Source organism: Octopus sinensis, linkage group LG4, assembly GCF_006345805.1.
Source record: "Octopus sinensis linkage group LG4, ASM634580v1, whole genome shotgun sequence".
Taxonomy (NCBI): domain Eukaryota; kingdom Metazoa; phylum Mollusca; class Cephalopoda; order Octopoda; family Octopodidae; genus Octopus; species Octopus sinensis.
The window spans coordinates 6,583,423-6,589,403 of NC_043000.1; the positions used below are offsets into that span (position 1 = coordinate 6,583,423).

Consider the following 5,981-nt stretch of genomic DNA (forward strand, 5'->3'; position numbering starts at 1 on the left):
GTAAAAGAGTAAAGATTAAAAGAGAGCATGTGGCCAGTGGTTAGCATGCTGGCTATTGTAGGGATTTTGCATAGGGATCTACAAATGCAATATCCCTACATATACCATATCTATTTTCTTTTATTTCCACCACTTCACTCTCTATTTTATATCTTATCTAAATTAACTATTACTTAACCATCCTCTCACACCGTCTCTGATGAAGGGATATAATTAATAAATATCCTGGAAACAGCTGTAAGACCTTCTATCTATAAATCTACACAGCCTTGGTTTTTTTTTATCTCATTATGAAAAAAAATTTATATATATATATATACACACATATATTGGAAACAAATGATGCCAAAAGTTTTATAATATATATATATATATAATAATAAATATTAGGGAATAAATCCAAATTTACAGGGAAAAATCAGATTTAGGATTGAATCCAATTTTATAGCAAAATATTATATATATAATATTAATTAGAGACAAAACCACTATTTTGCAAATCAAACAAAGAAAGACTTAATCCAATACATAAAAAAATTTAATATAAATTAAATAAATTTTTTTATGTATTGGATTAAGTCTTTCTTTGTTTGATTTGCAAAATAGTGGTTTTGTCTCTAATTAATATTATATATATATATATATATATATATATATATAATTTGAATCATGTTTTGTTTTGGAAAAATTTTATAAGGTTTGAACTTTCATTATATATTTCATTACTACCCACAAGGGGCTAAACACAGAGGGGACAAACAAGGACAGACAAACGGATTAAATCGATTACATCGACCCCAGTGTGTAACTGGTACTTATTTAATCAACCCCGAAAGGATGAAAGGCAAAGTTGACTTCGGCGGAATTTGAACTCAGAACGTAACGCCAGACGAAATACGGCTACGCATTTCGCCCGGCATGCTAACGTTTCTGCCAGCTCGCCCGCCTAAAACTTTCATTATAGTAGTATCTATGGAAGACTGGTGGGATTATTATTTATATGGACTTAAAGATTGATCGCAATTTAGCATATAATTTAGTCATTGCAGTTTACTATTAATACCGATACAATGTACATTGGTTTATATGTCAATTTTGTTTTAGTTTTATTAAAGTTAGTGTTTAATCCTGCCTGCATATTGAATTAGGGATTATAATTTTTGTAGGACTTAATAGAGTTGTTGCTGTTTAGTTACGTATTTAAGAGTGGTTGTAATTTACTTATGGACTTTATTTATCAATACGGCTCTGCATAGGGTAAGTGTGTTCGAAAGTTGTGGTTTCTTTGGTTCATTTGTTCCCAAACAACACTTATTTTAGTGTTGTTGACACTGCCGGATTGAATGGTACTACCCAGGTGTCGAGACCATAATGATATTCATGGGGCAGCTGATGATGGATGTATGTTGGATGTTGGTATGGCTGTGGAATAGTATTATAACATATCCTTTTGATATATATATATATATATATATATTTCTCCTATGTTTCTGATGAAGAGCTCCGCTCGAAACGTGAAACCCTCCTTCTTCCCTTCTTTCCTGAGCATCCAATAATACTATATTTGTTCAACGTCCTTGCGTTGTTGTGTTTTTTGTGTTTTCTTGTTTGGATTAACTTTATATATGTATATATATATATATATATATATATATATATATCATTATTATCATCATCATCATCGTTTAACGTCCGCTTTCCATGCTGAACCAGACTCCAATCTTGATCTGGCAGAGTTTCTACAGCTGGATGCCCTTCCTAATGCCAACCACTCTGAGAGTGTAGTGGGTGCTTTTACGTGTCACCAGCACGAGGGCCAGTCAGGCGGTACTGGCAACGGCCATGCTCAAATGGTGTTTTTTTATGTGCCACCTGCACAGGAGCCAGTCCAGTGGCACTGGCAACGACCTCACTCAAATGTTTTTTTCACATACCAGTAAGATGATGCTGGTAACAATCACGCTCGAATGGTACTTTTTACGTGCCACTGGCATGGAAGCCAGTTAGCCGCTCTGGCAATGATCACGCTCGGATGGTGCTCTTAGCGCTCCACTAGGACGGATGTCAGTCATCGTATTTGATTTCGATTTCACTTGCCTCAACAGGTCTTCGCAAGCAGTGTCCAATGAATGAAAGGTACGCATAAGTGGACTGGTTACACCCCTGGCATAGGCCATGAGGTTATGGTCTCATTTGGCTTGCCGGGTCTTCTCAAGCACAGCATATTTCCAAAAGTCTCGGTCACTAGTCATGGCCTCAGCTCAACTTGAAAATTGTTAAAAGTTTTGGTTGAAAATTTATTTTAACTGCTATTTGTTTACAGATACATACATACATACATCAACTTCATTTAACAGTGCTGAGAAAGCTATAAGATATTGCACAAGCACTCAGCTGTGAGTGTGCAGCTTCTTATAGAAGAAACAGCTGTAAGCCAATGAAGTTGATTATGTAGTCCTGTTCCCTTGTCATTCAATAATTAATAATATGCTCTGTACTCACCTAAGACTATTCTAAACCATATGCATATACTGAATTCTAGCAACTGGTTATTAGTATCAATATGCGTAAATGAAATTATAAAATATATATTTATATACACATAGATAGATTTCTTTATTGGCCACACAGGGCTAAACACAGAAGGGACAAAATACAAAGTAGAGCTTTTCTTTTGGGGAAGAAGAGAAGAGGAGAAAAAAAGGTGGGAAGCGAATTCCGATCAAAAAAAAAGAAAAAAGGTGGGGGTGAATTCTGATCAAAAGGGATCATGGGAAAAAAAGTGGGGCCGATCAATAGGGATCGTGTATCGCAGTAATGTCAATGTAAAAGGGGAGAACAGATTAGGTTTGTCCGTGGATAGAAAAGCCTACAGAAAAGACCACGGGAACCTTGGGCAATAGTGTCATACAAAAAGAAAACAGATGACAGTAAGTGGCTCTCTTTTTTCCTTTCATTTTTCTTTTTTTTTTCTCTCTTTTTCTTTATATACACACAGATAGATAGATAGATAGATAGATAGATAGATAGATAGATAGATAGATAGATAGATAGATAGATAGATAGATAGATAGATAAGGAGAGAGAAGGAGGGGTGTTGTGCTGTTAATTATGTATATCAACTATATCAATGAGTGAAATATATCTCAAGGGAGCATTCTGCATAATGTATACAAATATGGTAGGATCTCATGAATGTAATATACTGAACATAAAACACTTAATTATTGAAGATTATCTATGTAGTAATTACACAAAATCTTCTTGTAGCAGAGTGACAGAAACAGTTGATTATCACACAGAATACAGTGCCATATTCAGCTTTGGGTATTTCCATTTTAAATAGCAATCCTAAGAAGGCGGGTGAGGATGTGAACTAGTCTTTTGTTTTTCTGATGTTATTGTTGTTTATTTTGATGAAACAGGTCTACAATGGCCAAAGGTATCCCTGAAAGTGGTGAAGGGAGAGTTAGTGCTTCAAGGGTTTAGTCTTTGAGTTTCTTCCAGTCCCCATTCTATGAAAAATTCAACATAATGGCTTCAAATTTTGGCACCAGGCCAGAAGTTTTTCAGGAATGGGGTAAATTGATTAAATCAACTCCAGCACTTGATTGGTACTTATTTTTATCAACCTTGGAAGAATGAAAGGCAAAGTCAACCTCAGTGGTATTTGAACTCAGAATGTAAAGACAAACAAAATACTTCTAAGCATTTTGCCCAGCAAGCTAACGGTTCTGCCAGCTTGTTGTCATGGAAAATTCAACATAATGAACATTGAATGTGCTTTCCAGAGTCACCCAGGGTGAACCTCTCCATGGCCTTTGTACATTTTAAGCAATGCTCTTTTACTCTTTTACTTGTTTCAGTCATTTGACTGTGGCCATGCTGGATTACCACCTTTAGTCGAGCAAAATGACTCCAGGACTTATTCTTTCTAAGCCTAGTACTTATTCTATCGGTCTCTTTTGCTGAACCGCTAAGTTATGGGGATGTAAACACACCAGCATCGGTTGTCAAGCAATGTTGGGTGGGGAGATAAACACAGGCACACAAACATAGACACACACACACACACATACACACATACAAATATACGACGGGCTTCTTTCAGTTTCCGTCTACCAAATTCACTCACAAGGCTTTGGTCGGCCCAAGGTTATAGTAGAAGACACTTGCCCAAGGTGCCACACAGTGGGACTGAACCCAGAACCATGTGGTTGGTAAGTAAGCTACTTACCACACAGCCACTCCTACACACTAGTGATTTCCATGCAAACAAAAGCCCCACTTTTGTTTTTTTTTTTCATTCATAGTTTTTCATTTGATACAAATTATCTAAAGTATCCCTTTTTAGCATGAGTGTGTGTAATTCAAGGGAAATTTGGCTGTTATTTCTGGAATGTAATGTGTCCACATAAACGTTCCCTTATTGGATCCCTCCCACAGAAGTTGATAGAGTATCAAATATATCTTGTACTTTATCAAGTGTCGTAGGATTGTATGGTAAATTTATTCGTGTATTCTTCCCCCCTATCAATCTGTCATGACATGTCAATGCTAGAAAATCATCATAATTTATACAAATGACATTAAAGATATTTAGGTATCTTACCTTTGGCAAATAAAAATATCCTTCTTCGAATTTCTGATAATTATTTTTCTTCTTGCATGTATGTGTGTTAAATATATGTGTGTGTGAGAGCAGATATGTATAATGGGTGTGAAAAGCAATATACACTTATACACCTTGAACAGGGTTTCAAAATTAACTAAGGGTTGGTGTTGGTGTAAATGTATAATATCGTTTCCATTTCGTTTTCATTTTCACTGTGTAATGAACACTAAGACAGCCCAAAACATGGCTAAATTCTCAGTTATTAGATATATACATACATTATTACATACACATTAGTTTGAAAGGCTTCAAACTAATATCTATGTAAGAGACTTCAGATTCAACCAGTCTCATCTAAAAATATTCGAAGTATTTTGTTGTTGTTTTTTTTAAAAAGAGAGAAAAAGACAAATAAAATCAAGAAGGAAACAGTCTGTGAACGTATTGAACGAAGTGAATTTGTTAAATTGAATGCAGATGTCCTATATTTATTAGTAAAAGGTCACAAGGAATGGTAACAGCTGCTGAAGGTCCAGTAAAACCACACGCTCTTCCTGGCAATTGATAGATAATTGACAATATCATACAGCCGACCTATTTTTTAAAAATTCTTTTAATTTTCTTTTTGTTTTGTTTTGTCACATACTGTCAGTTGGATCTTTAATTCTGTTCAATCTGGTATCAAATATTTATATAAAGGAAAAAAAATATCAAAAAATGAAAATAGAAATAAATAAAAATTTTTAAAGTAGTGACAAAAAAAAATGGACACTATCAATATTCATACATACATACCAACCTACCTACCTACATACATACATAAATACACACACACACATGTACATGTGCGTGTACATATACATGTATGTACATAATAGATATATGTATATAGATCAAATGTAGAAAAAACAAAGACTGGTGAGAGAACAACAAGCTGGTGTATTAGTTTTTAGATGGATCCACAACCATGATACCAACACCATCTAAATATGACTCTTTTCAGAAAACTGCAGTTTGTCTGTCTGTGTGTCTGTGTGTCTGTCAGGTTGTACCCTCACCCTGACCACGGCTTTCAACCGATTCTGATGAAACTTGACACACACATAGCCCAATGTCATAATTCAAAACTAACGCAGCGAAAATTTTGAAAAGTTCCCCCAGTTCTGAAAAAAATTGATAAATTCGACATGGGGTCGAGAATCAGAAACATAAACCACAGACTGTCTAGGGGACGCAACTCGACCTTTTTAACTCTCAACTCCATCAATATCCAGCTACTTGAAGCTATTCCTGGTGATGTCCACGTCTACAAATCTTTTGATAGGACAGCAGACCCCGCCGAGCTTGCTGATTATCCTGTTGAATT

The 5,981-nt window shown here is 35.3% G+C and overlaps 1 protein-coding gene across 2 annotated transcripts in view; it reads right to left on the reverse strand.

Annotated features, from left to right (window-relative positions):
- The window catches only part of LOC115210948 (synaptotagmin-C), a 127,311-nt gene extending 122,121 nt beyond the window's left edge, over positions 1-5,190 (reverse strand). Inside the window, exon 1 of one of the 2 annotated variants that reach the window (XM_036501723.1) lies at positions 4,613-5,190. The gene's annotated coding sequence lies outside the window, so the exon portion shown is untranslated. The remainder of the gene's footprint in view (positions 1-4,612) is intronic. The other variant, XM_029779741.2, reaches the window with a different exon arrangement.
- Positions 5,191-5,981: the final 791 nt, after the last annotated feature.